The 18,398-nt window shown below is 36.3% G+C and overlaps 1 long non-coding RNA gene across 1 annotated transcript; it reads right to left on the reverse strand.

The window, feature by feature from the left end:
• Positions 1-1,966: 1,966 nt before the first annotated feature.
• Positions 1,967-6,485, reverse strand: LOC121417250. The gene is made up of 2 exons (XR_005970329.1): positions 5,505-6,485; positions 1,967-2,452 (listed from the first exon to the last, which is right to left on the reverse strand). It is a non-coding gene; the product is annotated as an uncharacterized LOC121417250 (long non-coding RNA).
• Positions 6,486-18,398: the final 11,913 nt, after the last annotated feature.

Below are 18,398 nucleotides of genomic sequence, written 5' to 3' on the forward strand. Positions count from 1 at the left end.
ATGTACACGTAATACATATCAAATGGGATAAGCTTATCCCTGTACAACACTCTGCAATGTACGAGTAATATAAATCGAATGGGATAAGCTTATACCTGTAGGGTACTCTGCGATATACGTGGTTATACAAATCAAATGGGATAAGCTTATACCTCTAGGATATTCTGCAATGTACAAGTAATACAAATCAAATGGGATAAGCTTATACCAGTACGATACTCTGCAATGTACAAGTAATACAAATCAAAAGGGATAAGCTTATCCCTGTATGATACTCTGCAATGTACACGTAATACATACCAAAAGGTATAAGCTTATACCAGTACGAATATCTGCAATGTACACGTAATACATATCAAATGGGATAAGCTTATACCTCTTGGATACTCTAGAATGTATGAGGCGATACAAATCAAAAGGGATAAGCTTATACCAGTATGATACTCTGCAATGTACTCGTAATACATACCAAATGGGATAAGCTTATACCAGTACGATACCCTGCAATGTACTCGTAATACATACCAAATGGGATAAGCTTATACCAGTACGATACCCTGCAATGTACAAGTAATACATACCAAATGGGATAAGCTTATACCAGTACGATACCCTGCAATGTACAAGTAATACAAATCAAATGGGATAAGCTTATACCAGTACGATACCCTGCAATGTACAAGTAATACATATCAAATGGGATAAGCTTATACCTGTACGATACTCTGCAATGTACAAGTAATACAAATCAAATGGGATAAGCTTATCCCTGTACAACACTCTGCAATGTACGAGTAATATAAAGCAAATGGGATAAGCTTATACCTCTTGGATACTCTAGAATGTATGAGGCGATACAAATCAAAAGGGATAAGCTTATACCAGTATGATACTCTGCAATGTACTCGTAATACATACCAAATGGGATAAGCTTATACCAGTACGATACCCTGCAATGTACAAGTAATACATACCAAATGGGATAAGCTTATACCAGTACGATACCCTGCAATGTACAAGTAATACAAATCAAATGGGAAAAGCTTATACCAGTACGATACCCTGCAATGTACAAGTAATACATACCAAATGGGATAAGCTTATACCAGTACGATACCCTGCAATGTACAAGTAATACATATTAAATGGGATAAGCTTATACCAGTACGATACCCTGCAATGTACAAGTAATACATACCAAATGGGATAAGCTTATACCAGTACGATACCCTGCAATGTACGAGTAATATAAATCAAATGGGATAAGCTTATACCTCTAGGATATTCTGCAATGTACAAGTAATACAAATCAAATGGGATAAGCTTATACCAGTACGATACTCTGCAATGTACACATAATACATATCAAATGGGATAAGCTTATCCCTGTACAATACTCTGCAATGTACGAGTAATATAAATCAAATGGGATAAGCTTATACCTGTAGGGTACTCTGCGATATACGTGGTTATACAAATCAAATGGTATAAGCTTATACCTGAATGATACTCTGCAATGTATGAGGCAATACAAATCAAATGGGATAAGCTTATACCTGTACGATACTCTGCAATGTACAAGTAATACATATCAAATGGGATAAGCTTATACCTGTATGATACTCTGGAATGTACAAGTAATACAAATCAAATGGGATAAGCTTATCCCTGTACAATACTCTGCAATGTACGAGTAATATAAATCAAATGGGATAAGCTTATACCTGCCCAACCTTGGCAAAAGGAAGCAAGTGACACATCACTTAAATTTCAGTTGTTTCTGAAACACCCTTTGTATGTTGCACATTCAGGCTAAATTTGGTGAAAAAGTGATCGTTCAATGAAAGATACATGTACTGAAGAAATACTGCTGTAAAATTGCATTTACACCTATTTAAATGTGAACACACATTACTCATTTTCAACAAATGATGCTTTTGTTACTTGTTTCCTTTTGCCAAAGTACGGCCGTATGATACTCTTTAATGTACTTACGGTTGTCAGTATGAAATATTAAATTAGATAGTTTGTGGTAGAACATTATACCTGGACATTGAAACCAGTTATTTTATACATCGTTAGGTATCAATTATGACATACAATGCCTATTAAAATCAAAGTTTAAAGTATTTATTTTATTCCACTTAGCAAGTAGGTTATGATAGTTTATACCCCCATTCGTTTTCTAGTAGGCCAATTACCCCTAAGAGATTCCTTTCTTTTTCCGCGGCTCCCTTGCTTCACTCTCAAGACTGGTTGAACTATCGGTAAACGAAGAAGTTTCAGAGTCCTTACTGTCCTAATAATTATAAAAGAGGTCCTCTGTGATGGCCTTCACAGTGGACAAAATGTCCTGGAGCCCCTCTTCAGGTTTCCCCAAAGTATCTGCGACTTTCTCAAAATCTATTTGACGGAACTTGCCAGTTGTTTGATTGCCATCACTAAACGTTATCTAGAGACAGACAAAATGAAAATAAGCCATTACATATGAATATTGAATGTAGAGCATGATCGGTTAATCAGGTTACATTCGTAATTCTGAAGATTTGAATATTCTGAAGGTTCCTTTATCAAAAAATGAAATAAAGGTTTGTGAGTATGAAGATTCGTTAGTCCATAAAAGCAATAAGATTCATAATTCCGAGGTTCATTAGTTTGAAAACTAAAGATAATGTTGGTTTATCTGAAGATTTGTTAGTCTGAAAACAAAATAAGGTTTGTTAATTAGAAGGTTTGGTAGTCTGAAAATTAAATAAGGATTGTTATTCCAAATGTTCATTTTTGTAACGAAAAACGGTATAAAAGAATTACATGATATTATGCAGTAATAGTTGCAACAGATGATGATGCATGTGTATGTTGCGGTCAAAGCATGTATGAATGTTGGAGACTGTGTCTTTGTCACATATGAATAACCTCGAGGGGATATTTTTAGGGGAGGGTGTGTCATTTTAAGAGCTTCTGCTGGTTATGATTTTAAAAATCTCCTGTAGGAAAAAATTCCCTTTCTTCAAAATGAAATGTGGCCTTATCGAATGTAAAATCACTATTCGAAGTACAACGTAATATATTTCAGGTTTATAGAAAATCACAATTTTTTGCTTGTGTCTCGCGCTCGACTAGGGTTGCAAAATTTCCAAGAATTTTGCAGAAGAAACTTTTTATGGGAATAAACAAAGATTTTCAATAAAGTTAGGATTTTTTTTTGTTCACATGTTCACATAATTCCAAACATATAAATGAATACAATTTAAATGTGACAATGGAAGAGATACATTGTAAATCATACAGAAAAGAACGATAATTAAATCATACCTAAGCATGTGATAAAGTCAGTTGGGTAAAATATAGGGGCCAGCTATTATAAGCACAGAAGTGCTTGAAGCAATACATGAAAAACATCATAAATCATATTTTGACAAAATGATCGTCACAAAATATAAGATGAAAAAATATCAGTTGGGAAAATCATTTATGATAAAAAGAAGTGCAAGTGTGTGCATGTGGGTGAGTGCAGGTGAATGAAATTAGGTATACTGAGAAATAAGATTTTTTTTTTAACAAAGCTTTGAAAGAATAGAGAGATGTACAGTACATTGTTTAATATCATTTGGCAAGGCATTCCAAATATTTGAAGCCTTCATACTTTTTTTTTATTTTGTCATGCAAATTTGCAGTTTGCAATACATGTGTAAATAGATCTATTCGGTTACAATTTTTTCAATTGATACTTGTCTGTGGCAAGTAGTACTAGTATTAAGTTAATACTAGATCAAAGTTAGGCCTAACACTCTTTGGCTTCAGTCTTAAGTCAAAGAGTGTTCTTAAAGGACAAGTCCATCCCAAGAAAAGTTCATTTGTCTAAAAAGAGAAAAATACAACGTACATAACACTGAAAATTTCATCAAAACAGGGTGAAAAGTAAGAAAATTATGACATTTTAAATTTTCACGTAATTTCACAAAACTGTTATATGCACATCCTAGTCCGTATGCAAATGAGGGGACTGATGACATCGCTCACTCATTATTTATATTGTATTTTAAATCTGAAATACGAAATATTCATATTTCCTCCTCACTGTGCTATGAAACAGTTTTTTTCCTTCCTGAGCATTTCATTTGAACACTTTGTTTCAGTCAAGTTGGTTCTTAATGTCAAATGTGTAAAAATTGAAATAATGTATAATTCAAACAATAACAATCATAAGAAATAGTGAGTGAAAGACATCAACCCTCTAATTTGCATATTACAGAATTCTGCATAGTTCTAAACTGTTTTGTGAAAAATATCAAAGCGAAACTTTAAAATGTCTTAATACTTTTATTCACATCTGATTTTGATGAAATTTTCAGCATTATGCTTGATTTTCCTCTGATTCAAATCAACATTTTTCAGAGCCGTACTTGACCTTTAGGATGTTAGAATCAGATTAGCAATCAATTAATTCATTATTGTTTAATTGACTGATTAATTTACAGACAAAAAATTGACTAGCAATTGATCACAAGTTTTTTGCAACACCCCAGCCCCAGGCATTATTGAGCTCTATTTAAAAAAAAAAAAAAATACACTGACCAAGAACGTTAAAACAAGTCCACCCCAAGAAATATTTGAATAAAAAGAGAAAAATTCAACAAGCACAACACTGAAAATTTCATCAAAATTGGATGTAAAAGAAGAAAGTTATGGCATTTTAAAGTTTCGCTTCATTTCACAGAACAGTTATATGCACATCTTGGTCAGTATGCAAATGAGGAACTGATGACATCACTCACTTTTTTTTTTACATTTAATTATATGAAATATTTTTATTTTCTTGTCATTATCATGTGAAATGAAGTTTTATTCCTCCCTGAACATGTGGAATTCCATTTTTTTAAACATTTTGTGCCTCGGTTTGGCAAGGAGGTCATTATCGTCAAATTCGTAAAAACTGAAATATTGTATAATTCAAACAATAAAAAACAAAAGAAATAGTGAGTGACATCATCGACTCTCTCATTTGGATGTAACTGGCTCATTCATATAACTATTTTGTTACAAATAAGCGAAACTTTGAAATGTCATAACTTTCTTATTTTACATCCGATTTTGATGAAATTTTTAGCATTGTGCTTGTCTGATTTTTCTCTAGGCCTACTGTCAGGATTCAAATCAACATTTTTCTGAGGTGGACTTGACCTTAACTATCTCCATGTTGGCCTAGATATTGCCCCCGATCTAGCCCCAGTCTGCAAGCCGATCAAGCCAGCCCCATGACCTAAAATAAATCATAACCTGAAACTGTAAAGCCCAGGCCAATGCATAGTTAGTGTAGTATGAAGTATGCAGCCAAAAGGGCAAGCATGGCAAGGAAGGCCATAAACCCAGGAAGTTCGCGGCCGCCAGGCCAAGGTACCGTACCAATACAATCATCATCAAGAATTAATACCGTATACAACCGGGTACAACATGGTCTAGAGTCGAGACAAATGTTCATGAAAACCGAAAACAATAGTTACCAAAACTGTCTTTGTCATCTAGCTGGTTGCTGCCCAGTCACTGTTCCTGCCACCGGCTTGGACCGTCATGCGGCGAGTTGGTTCCGGGGCGGCTGGCCGGCTGAGAGCCCTCCTCCGATCTCATATAATTATGTGCACAATTAACGAGAAACAGCTGGTAGCGAGATACGTCATGCATGTTGACTGAATTATAGTTCGATCGTGATAAAGCGCGTGCCACCTTTGGCTTAGTCTAGTAAATAAGACTAATGAGGTAGATACCGGGGTAGATATTCCACTATTATATTGAAACTTAATAATGGAACTGTGAACTAAACCAAACAAACGATATATTTCAACGAGTGTAGTAGTATAAGATTACAACGATTGACCGAAAACATTTCTAATTTATTTATACTATGCTTAACTCGTGCCTGCGCTGTCACGGTCTAGACTATTCTTATGCAAATTATCCACCTCTAATCCACTGCCCAGATTAGGCTTGATCGCTTCTATTCATATGCAAATTTCATTCACAGATTCACTCACTCACTGTACTGTGTGCGCGCCTTGCCTGCTCTGCGTGAACAGTTTTTTTTTCCTTCAATTTCTAAACGAGAGTCGTGTGACCGAGAATGGGGAGGGGGGGGGCAGCTTTCTATTGAGCTCAATATTACAATTTCTATTACAGAGGGGAAACAATAAAATGAAGATTCTTTAAAAACTTAAGAAAAACAACAAATGTAAAGTTGATAATCGAAATGAGCAGAGCAAATCACAAACAAGGCACAATAAACCAGATTATTCTTCAAAATAGGTATTGTTCATTAGGTTTTTTTTATGTTGATAAATATGTGATTTTAAGTCTGTGGTATAATCAAGGCTAAATTAAACAGGATATGTTGCTGTCATCATGCAGGCAATTATTGTTGCAATTAATGATCTCACAATCATTCACTGATGTTGATAAGACCCATAGGCGGCGGGGGGGGGACGTGTCCGCCCCCCTTAATTTTTTATTATATCCATTTTTTTAGCATGTCAATTTTTTTCTGTGTCCCCCCTAAATTCACGTGGAACCCCCCTGAAACGTGTGTTCCCCCCTAAAATTTAGGTTGATGACCTTTTGGGGGGCGCTTGTCCATTTTTTTAACTGTGTCCATCCAAAAATTTCAGGTGGACACCCCCTAAATATTTGAGCTTCCGCCGCCAGTGATAAGACCAATGCTAAAAAGCAGAAACAGGTCATGCATGTCACGGTTCACAGCGGAATACGGGCGGGTGGGCTTGGGGCAAGGCTTGGGGACTCCGACCAGCTCCACCCCCCCCCCACACACACTTTCGAAACGCGGCTTTGGACTGCCTTTCCTATTCATATGCAAAGTATGTACTGCATGGCACTCGACTCACTCAATTCAATTGACTCGACTCAATTCAATTGCAAATTTGAAAAAAATTGTTCTCACGCTGAAAGATGCATGATCCTGATGATCAGGAAGATATTGATAAAAAAACTCCTCTGACTATATCAATAATAGTCCGTTTTTTATATCGAAACGATCGCTGTGTCATAGAAGACTGCAATTCACTCATCATTGTACATTTAATACTATAATTATTCGTAGCTCCCCCACGTCTCTTCCAAAAAGATATGAACTATATATAAAAAAGAGAAATTGTCTCACTTTTAAAGTGCATTAACCTGGGTCCCGTAACACAAAGGTTAGCAATTGATCGTATGCTTAATTGATTGATTGTACATTAGTCTATGGAATCAGTCGTAGAAAAATGTTCTACGATCATTGCTAAGTTTTGGGCACCCTGGTCACTTTTTTTCAGATTGGTAAGATTTTTTTCAACCCGCACTTCGCCTGCGCACACTATTCCTGATAAAATTACAAAAAGTACTTTAAACTTTCCTTAAGTCTATATGATCCAAAGCTGTTACCTTGCACTATTGACTACATTGACAGGCTTGCAAGTAGCCATTATTTTTTCGGTTGGGGGCTCTGAATTAATAACAAAAATTTGACAAAATCTAGTTTATGGTCAGAGCCTTTTTCGGTTCCTTTATACTTCCAGTGTCGGATCCTGCTCTCGTCAATAAGGAGGGGGTAGCCCCTATATTTCAATCCATATTTCCCCTGCCCGATCGGTTATTAACAGTATGCCTATAAATACAATTGGCATGATTTAACAATTCGATTTTTTTTCATCGGCAGGCCCTATACTGACCTGAAAAGATTTTAAATTCCCACCTCAAACTAGATAGAATATCGAACAAAGTAAATGCAACGCGAAGTGCGATCAGCCTTCATTTTTTTGCGATTTTGACTGAATACAGGACATTCTGATTCTCAGTAGGTTTTATCATTTTTATGGGTGGGTATCTGAATAAATCTATTTGCGAGCGCAGATAAATTTTGATACGATCTGAAAAAAAAACGAATGGGCCTGTTATAGTGTCGAGTATGGGTTCAAAGGTTTGACTGACCCGACCAGCATGCAAGAACATTTTTAAAAAGCCGAAAATTGAAATTACTATATAGAGGCGAGCATGGAGCTTCAAATATTTGATATTCCAATTATTGTAGGCTTAAATTATTCTAAAACATAGGCCTAACGAACTGTCAATCTCAACAAATCGATGCGCGGGGCCACTTGAATGATTTTATTTTTTTAACTGGGGGTGCTGGTGTAGATTTAGATTTAAATTTATTTACGTTCAACAATGATAATCGAAGTGAACAGTACAAAATAATACACAAAGTTCACTGACAATTCATCACAAATAAACATATTGAAGATAAATCAACTGAATGGAGGGAAAATAAATTTGACAAGCACAAAAAAAAACAGTTTCACGACCAAAAAAATATTATTTTGTTCCCTAGAAATTTGACAAACATAGAAAAATGCAAAAAAGATTAACTAAAAAAAAATGAAGGTCATTTGATTCCGAGAAATTTTACTAGCAAAAAAGATAGGGGAGAGCGGGGTCAATTTGCGCCCCAGGGGCAAGTCCACCCCGGCACACCCTCCTTTGCTGTGATTGGTGTTTTGTTGATGATGTAATGTCAACCTACCCGAAGGTAGCAACATTACCTTGGCGAGAGGCCATGTGCTCGGAATTCCAGAAATCTACAATTGTCTATTTCGAGGCCATTTTTGAAAAAAAAAGGTTCGCCCAGCGAAAATTTTTTCTTAACGCCCACTTTTTGTCAAAACTGCACGCATGTCCTCGCCGAAAATTGAAAATTAAGATACTAGGTAAATAAGAGTACATCCTAAAGCACGACCTTCCTGCCATCAAAGAAATGACGATTAAGAGCGTGAAAAATGGGGCGGACACGCCTCGCTCCAGTCCCCTATCACCAGGGGCAGATCCAGGATTTTCAAAAAAAAAAGGGGAGCACATTTTTCCGATGAAAAGTTTGACAAGAAATAAAAGTTTTCACTTTCAAATAGGTGGGAGGGGGGGGGGGGCACATTTAAACGGCATTTTTACATTACAAATTTTAATTGTCAAACATTGTGCAAGGGTGGGGGCGGGCCGACTTTGAACCCCCCCCCCTCCCTCGGGTCCGCCAGTGCCTATCACACCAAAAAAGAAGATCATTTCGGTCCCGAGAAATTTGACAAGCACACAAAAAAAGTTTTTTTTATACAAAATGTAGAATATTTTTCTCCATTATGTCCCATTACCGACCAAGATGTGTGATCAGGGAGTGCTGCATTTAATACACACAGCACCCAACAGAACCCCCCCCCCTTCCTTTCAGGGGCGGCAGAGCGAACTTGAAAGTGGGGGAGGTACAGGAAAATGGGCACATTTTTTTTCAAAAGGGCACTGTCTTAAAACAGTGGCATAATGAGTTAAAATTTGAATGTGGATAGATATGCCTTTATCATGTCACAAGAAGTTGTGAAGGAAGTGAGCGAGCAAAAATTTTGACAATTTTATAACGGAAATCCAATTTTGTGATAGATTTTGACATAATATTCAGAAAAAATATATATTTCACCCATCCCTCTTTCTTTTCATTTTCTATATATTTTTTTCATTGATCATATTTTTTTTTTTTGGGGGGGGGGAGGAGAGCCCCCCAAGCCCCTTCCTCTGTACGCTACTGTTTATGTACCCCCAATCACATGACTAATTAAACTTTGCGCACATTGGATTAAACTTTGTAATTTTTCCTTCATTTCTTTGTTATAAGGGGAACACGTATGTAACACATAAGATAGGCCCTTCTCAGGTAAAAGGGGTACAGAACACTTCGTGAGGGCACTATTTTTGGGTAAAAAGGGGCATGAAAGGCGCCTGTCAAAAGGCAAATAGGGCACTTGCTAACGGCGTAAAGCGGGACCTTCTCTGGTACAGGGGGACATTTCAGGTCCGAGGGGGCATTTCTCTTGCGTATTAAAAAGGGCACTTTTCGACCAGTGCTTCAAAAGTGGAGGGGAACTGTGCCCTCGGCTCCCAGGATCGTTGCCCCTGCACCCCTTATACATAAAAGCCTACTGCTGGCTACAGGTCCGGAAAAATAATGGCATACCTAGACTGATGAGTATATAGGCCCTATACCTGCATTCGGGTTACAGCGCTTCTAAATATATAGTTTGCTGATATTCTTCAGTGTGTTTGTTTCGCATGTTATCCATGCACCTCTAATGATGTAAGCTTGTTGTTGGTGTTTTTTTTTTTGGGGGGGGTGGGGTCTATGATTAGAATAGTATTTCATCATAGAAAAAAATGAATTTAAAAATACAAAGATTTCTTAAATTTTACCTATAGTGTGTGGCAAAAACAGACACTCATTGCCAAATGGTAAAAACAATTAATGCAATGATATATGCTTATATGGAATCAACATTCAGAAGGCCTACATTCGCTGCTGAATGATGTAGCTAGACAACATCTGTAATACACTTCTGACGAATAAAACTCAAATACACACACAACAAACAAGGCCAAGGACAACGTAAGATAGACCAGTCAATAGATCAGTACTTAATCCTTTGTTTCGGATCATAATACCGGTATCTATCCCAAGATCTAGTAGTCTACAATCATAGACCTCTATACGTTTTTTAATACAGATGTATGACTCTGAAGTAATGAAAATCGATTCATTCATATGCTGTGACTATCTCTTATAAAATTTTCGACAATAAAAATAGTTTGAAACAAGTTCGGAACATTGGAGTCATTTCTTTATGAAAGTAAGGTGTAAAAGGACTACTTGGGTCTGTGTTTACAGACTAGAGCCGCGCTGGCGGGTATTTTGAAAATCAGCTGTTCGCACATACACGCACAATTCTGATTTTCTTCAGTGTGTTTATTTCGCATGTTATCAATGCACCTCTAATGATGTAAGCTTGTTGTTGGTGTTGATTTTTTTTTTGGGGGGTGGGGTCTATGATTAGAATAGTATTTCATCATAGAAAAAAATGAATTTAAAAAATAAAAAGATTTTTTTTAATCTTACGTATAGTGTGTGGCTAAACCAGACACTCATTGCCAAATGGTAAAAACAATTCATGCAATGATATATGATTATATGGAATCAACATTCATTGCTATAAGAAGGCCTACATTCGCTGCTGAATGATAATTAAGCTAAACAACAACATCTGCAATACACTTCTGACGAATAAAACTCAAATACACAACAAACACAAGGACAACGTAAAATGACCAGTCAATAGATCAGTACTTAATCCTTTGTTTCGGATCATAATACCGGCATCTATCCCAAGATCTAGTAGTCTACAATCATAGACCTTTATACGTTTTTTAATACAGATGTAGGACTCTGAAGTAATGAAAATCGAATCATTCATATGCTGTGACTATCTCTTATAAAATTTCGGACAATAAAAATAGTTTGAAACAAGTTCGGAACATTGGAGTCATTTCTTTATGAAAGTAAGGTTTAAAAGGACTACTTGGGTCTGTGTTTACAGACTAGAGCCGCGCTGGCGGGTATTTTGAAAATCAGCTGTTCGCACATACACGCACAATTCTGATTTTCTTCAGTGTGTTTATTTCGCATGTTATCAATGCACCTCTAATTATGTAAGCTTGTTGTTGGTGTTGATTTTTTTTTTTGGGGGGGGGGGGGGTCTATGATTAGAATAGTATTTCATCATAGAAAAAAATGAATTTAAATCTTACGTATAGTGTGTGGCTAAAACAGACACTCATTGCCAAATGGTAAAAACAATTAATGCAATGATATATGATTATATGGAATCAACATTCATTGCTATAAGAAGGCCTACATTCGCTGCTGAATGATATTTAAGCTAAACAACAACAACATCTGTAATACACTTCTGACGAATAAAACTCAAATACATACACAACAAACAAGGCCAAGGACAACGTAAAATGACCAGTCAATAGATCAGTACTTAATCCTTTGTTTCATCTGGTAGTCTACAATCATAGACCTTTTTACATTTTTTAATACAGATGTATGACTCTGAATTAATGAAAATCGATTCATTCATATGCTGTGACTATCTCTTATATAATTTCCGACAATAAAAATAGTTTGAAACAAGTTCGGAACTTTGGAGTCATTTCTTTATGAAAATAAGGTGTAAAAGGACTACTTGGGTCTGTGTTTACAGACTAGAGCCGCGCTGGCGGGTATTTTGAAAATCAGCTGTTCGCACATACATGTACAGTACACGCACAATTCTGATTATCCCTGGTCCATGGTAAGTTATCGATTATTTTTGTTTTGTATGTTTATCAATATCAATCATGATTAGATCTAGAATTACGCAATTTTCCAATGTATACGATTAGCCTATATATATGGCTGTTCTTTGTCAGAACTTTAACTTTTTTTGAGTTACGCTGTCTGATGAACGCATTAACTCAGTCGAGTCAGACGAGCACAGCCACAGGCTCTCGGGGCTCGGCTCGCCTTTTGCCGTGCCTGCGTGTCCCCGGAGCATGCCTGGCCCACTCATTCAATGAACTCTTACCATGCTTACTCTTCAGACAGTGGGCAGCCGTCTGTTTCGATTTTATATATCTTTTTTTAAAATCTGGTGAGTGGAGCACACGTAGTTTAGTGAACAACCAATATAACAGAGACCGAAGCTCTGGTCTAAGTATTTTTACTAGACAGCTGACAGCCGTCTGCATGGTCTGTTTCGAGAAGTTTGTTAACAACAATTTTTTTTTCTCATCGTTTTATTATCTGACTGTATTTGGTGAGTGGAGCCAACGGAGTTCAACAGACAGTCTACACTATTAGGGGGGGGGGGGGGGGTCGGGTGTCCAGACACTTTATATTCTTGAGCTCGATTTGAAGCATTCTTTTTTTTATCTTTGGAATACATTATGATGTAGGCTAGGGCAGGGGAAGGTGGGGTAAGTTGTGACAATTTTTATATTTTGCATGTTACTAATTGAAACAACCAATAATATTGTAGAATTACATGTAACAATAATTACCTTGCCTTTAAATTTGATTCTTTGGAAATATTTTTCGCCTATATGTAACTTTCTACCCCCACACTTAACATGCTTAAAGTCAATGTAACCTTTGAAAAAAAAGAAAGTGGGGTAAGAAAGTTGTGCCCCCTTCTGGGGTTAGTTGAGCCACGAAAACTATATACAAACTCTATGCGAGAAGAACCAGCTTGTCATTTTTTTAAATTTTAAATGTATTGTTTAACTTTGTGTGCAGCCGATTTAAAAAATTCTCAAACGAAGATGAAATATGTGCACAAGTGCATCTATTAGAACTAATAAACCCTGAAAACAATCATTATTGAGAATGAAAAGCTAAAACTACAAGGCAAACCCTGATTTTGTAAATAGGCGTCTTATAGACACCTAAATAGTACACATAAGTGTATGGGATGAAAGTAAGATGGTGTTTCCGGTCACTTTATATTTCAATTTTTGAAACAATAATTATTTTCAACCGCAATTTTTCTGGGCTTCATTTTTGTAACATATTACAGACCAGGCGCGTAGCCAGGGGGGGGGGGTGGGGGCAGTCGCCCCCCACAAAACGTCACCAAAAGAAAAAAAGAAGGGAAAAAGAGAGGAGAAAAGGAAAAGGGAAGGAAAGGTAGCTTTGTGATTTTTTTATTTTATTTTTTCTGAAAAGAGAAACTCCTTCATTCTTGCTCTATATTTTTATATGAATTTTGCTTGTGCGCGGTTAAGTGACAATATTGAAGTTCTCCATTGTTTCCCCCACCCTTTCACTAACGCTATTTTTCCACCTCAGCTATGGGTCAATCCATGTCAATTCAACCAATGCTTGTCACCCGACCCCCTTCGATTTTCTTTAAACTCGCACTAAATGTTCCCCCAAGTGTCTGACGGAAAAATCTGAAATATTTTGCCCCAAGGTCAAATGGTTGCTAAGATACGGCCTCCCTTAGCAACCAATGCGTGGAGAAACAAAGTTTTAAAAAAAATTTGCTATTTTTGATTGACTGCTGCAACCAAGTTTGATGAGGTAGAGAGCTTATTTTCTGGAAATTGGAAGAACTTTTTAGTCTTAACATGCACAGTATGTTACGGCACAGATCTGACCAGCCGTTATTGCACTCGAGGTTGCCGAAAACGGTGTTAAGCTTCCAAGTCAGTGATTTCGGGTGCACTTTTGGAAGCTCATAACTTTCAAATTCAATTAGCTTAGTGCCCAATATTATGCATCAAAGACTATCACTTGCTAAACAGACCTACAAAAAATTGGCCCAAACGTGCGCGTCGTTTTCTTGTAGGGCGCCCTCATAGTTGGATTTTTTTCTAAAAGTTGCCAAGTTCAAGGTCACGGATCACCCCTCGTCCCATCGAGGAGCAACACCAATTTCTGTATACTGATAGACAATTACCTATATTTTCATGGGATACTTAAAATTTTTTGTGACCGAAAATGTTAAATAGCTCGTTTACGCATTCGAAAATGGTCGTAAACACCCCCAAACCAATGTAAAACGATACATACAGTTTATCAGCACATTTCAAATTGCAATAAATCAGAAATGAAAAGCCAACAAATACTGGTATTGTCTGTAATAAGTACTAAAAGGATATGCATCACAAATAGTTTGACTATTTTGGCAAAGACCTTTAAAAATACAGCTGGAAATCATCATAAACAATAAATCATGTCGAATATCTGTGATTATAGGGCGCTAAACTGTATTTACACGCACTTTCACTTGTGTGTCATTTAAACACAAATGATTATTTTAAGCTGATAATTGCCAATCTTGTTCCTTTTAGGTTCTATTTCAATATCCAAATAACAAAGCAAAATCTCTACCTTTTGACCTTGACATTGATCTAAAAATAGCTGAAAATGCCTTAAATTAGCATATTCACAACACCCGTGAGCTTTACAACACATTTCAGAATTGATTTTCTCACAGACTAAAAGCCTGATCATGTTGATATTTGCACTATTGATAGTCCATAATGATTACTTGGATGATCTATTATTAATTCATTTTTTTTACAACACAATGACCTTCAAGAGATGGCTGAAATTCACCCAAAATCTTTAATCTGCCAATATCCTATCGTTAAAGGTTGTTTACACCGACTTTCACTTATGTGTCATTTTAAGACAAATGATGATTTTAAGCTGATAATTGCAAATTAGGTTTCTTTCAGGTTGTATTTTAATATCCAAATAATACGTATAGTCACATCTTAATATCTTTTGACCTTGAAATTTAACTAAAAATAGCTTCAAGTCAAAGAAATTAGGCATTCTTTCTTATATAATTTCAATAAATCACAGAAGTTTCAACTTTTTGCGCACTATTTTCCTTGTAATGAAGTTCAATAATCTTAGAAAATAAATTGAATTAGAGCCGATAGGGTACGAGATACCTGCATTTGATGAAACGTCCGCCCTTAACAATTTCAGAGTTTCATTGCTCTGCGCAGGAAGGAATATCTTCCTCCTGACAAATAAATTTCTTCTCCTCTGTTTTGCGAGTTAAAGATATGCACTGTCGCTATTTAACTGTTTGTAATCAATTCTGATCTGTCCAAGAGAAGTATTCAATATATCTTTGAGAATACCCTTTTCTTGAGACCCTTTCCATGGAAAAAAATTGATAAACGGTTTAGCTTCCGCGCTTTGCGCGGGGTTATTAGTATTCTAATTTCCTCCATTTTGTATTCCTTTTTTGTGCGTTCACAATCACTTTTGAAAACAAGGTTCAAAATCGTCAACTGAATTGGAGCTGATATAGGTACTAGAGACAAGAGAGATGGCTCCTTTTCATTTTAATTTATGAAACACCAAAAGCTTTGCACTTCGCAAGGGAGGGGGAAATTCCCCCTCCCTGCACCCAACCCCTAGGGAGCGTGCTTTGCGCTCTCTGTAAGTGTTTGGCACGCTTCACGTGCATTTACCGCCCCCTCCGAAATGAATTCCTGGCTACGTGGTTACCACAGACACAGGTGACAAGTGTGACCTTCTAGCTCAGATTTTTTACAGTCAAACCAATGTTAACCAATCACTTTAAAGTCTTTACACTTGCTAATTAGCTGTAAATACTAACATCCTCTATAAATAAAAGAACTTTCATAAGAATTTGCTCCTTTCTGCCTGCATATCATAGGCTTTTTAAGGTTTGTTGTTTTTCTCATTATACATTACCATAAGAATTACCATGGCTCAACTTGCCCCATGTTGGTTGGCTCAACTTACCCATTGAGAACTTCATGCAATCTTTTCACATCCACACATTTTTTATGCATCCATCTTGTAAAGACCATGACAAGAATGAGAATCTATACCTGGACTAACGATATTGTTCTTATTATATATTTAAAGACGTGTGTGTAAAAAGCAATGATCTCTTTCAAACCCTTTAAATTTTTTTGGCTGAAATTTGTATATTTTCCTCTAAAAGTACTTTTTGTTTCAAATGTTTCAAAACAAAGTGGTTGGGTTAAGGGTTACATGTATGTAATGCATGACACCACCATATTAAATGTCTGACTGATTCATTATTGGCCTGGGGGTGGTGGCTCAACTTGCCCCCATGCTCAACTTACCCAGCCTTCCCCTACACTGAATTCAATACTACCAGTAGTTGTAATCATCTATTTTGTTCTCTAATATTTTCTAACATTTTGTACTTATAAATTGATGAAACTTTGCCCGTAAAAAATGTGTGAATTCAATGCAATGGACAAACAATACTATTTACATAAACAATGCTAAAGTAAAAATCCAATGATCATAAACGTTGGTTATATTATAAGTAAACTTTATGGAAGTTTATATAACAACACAAGCTTCAAGAATATAAATAAATATATGTTCAACATTTCAAAGTTAAAGATCTGAGACATTATTGCTTCATGTATTAAACATGACATTGGGCCTACCCTACGATTTGAAATGCGCCTTTTCATATGAACTTTCTCTAGCCATTTCTATCATAGATGCGATGAACTTATCCTCATTTAAGAAAATATATGTAAAATGAAATAAATAAATGATTAAGTTTTCTATTGGTTTTTTTATACCCCCGCAGACGAAGTCTGGAGGGGGCATTAAGCCCCTGTCCGTCCGCTCATCCCCCACTGGGTTTCTGCACGATAACTCAACAAATATTTAATGGATTTTAAAAATGTTTGGTGTGTAGGTATATGACACCAAAGTACATTCTAAGTTCGAATTCGGAGTCTGCAGGTCAAAGGTCACAGCTCATTTAATATGCGAGTTGGTTTCCGCACCATAACTTGAGAAATACTTAATTGATCAATTTAAAAGAAAATTTGGTGTGTGGGTAGATGACTCCAGAATATGCGAGTTGGTTTCCGAGCTAACTCAACAAACATTTTATGGATTTTAAAAATTTGTGGTGTATAGGTAGATGACAAAATACAGGCATTTGGAGTCCGCAAGTCAAAGGTCACAGCTCATTAAATATGCACAATAACTAAAAAAAAAATTATAGATTTTTAAAATTTGTGGTGTGTAGGTACATGTGGATGACACCGGAATAAGGCTAAGTTAGAATTTGGAGTCCGCAGGTCAAAGGTCACAGCTCATTAAATATGCGCGGTAACTCGAAAAATTTTAATGGATTTTTAAAATGTTTGGTGTGTAGGTAGATGACACTAAAATACATGCTAAGTTTGAATTTGGAGTCTGCAGGTCAAAGGTCACACTAACAGCTCATTGAATATATGAGTTGGTTTCCGCACAGTAACTTGACAAATATTTATTGGATTTTAAAATTTTGGGGGTTGTAGGTAGATGACATCAAAATATAGGCTAAGTTTGAATTTGGAGTCTGTATTTCTGATTGCGTTAAGCAGGGGCATCTGTGTGCTTTGGACATGTCAAATATCTAGTTCCTGATAACACTTGAAATTCATTCTCTAATTTGCACTACCCCCTAATTCCCCCAGCTTTTTTAATAGTGGTTGATCAGGACAAATAAGGGTGAGAATATAAATGGCCCCTCCCCCTGTTGGCGAAATCTGGGTCCATCCTTGACACAATCATTTCTGAAATTTACAACTTTTTAGTTAAGAATAGGTGTTGGTACTGCAAAGTCACATGATATCCAATCAGTGTATGTCGAAAAACTTTAGTATGACCTCGTTAAACATTATCCATAATGCTGATTTTTATGAAAAATCAAAGATTTACTCTATGTACTGGTAATTAAATACAGCCTCCAAACTAATTTTCTATTCACAGACTCTTCGTAGGATTCTAATCAAATATACTTAAAAAAGATGTTATACAGATAAGTCCCAAAAGTTGCACAAGACTTAAAAGAAAAAGATCATTTGACAATGCACTGCATTTATCGTGAAAATTTAGAGGGCCCGGAGTGTGGATTCCAAACCTTTCCCCGGCCTTATTTACGGTCAACCCTTTTTAA

Source organism: Lytechinus variegatus, chromosome 6 (genome assembly GCF_018143015.1).
Source record: "Lytechinus variegatus isolate NC3 chromosome 6, Lvar_3.0, whole genome shotgun sequence".
Taxonomy (NCBI): Eukaryota; Metazoa; Echinodermata; class Echinoidea; order Temnopleuroida; family Toxopneustidae; genus Lytechinus; species Lytechinus variegatus.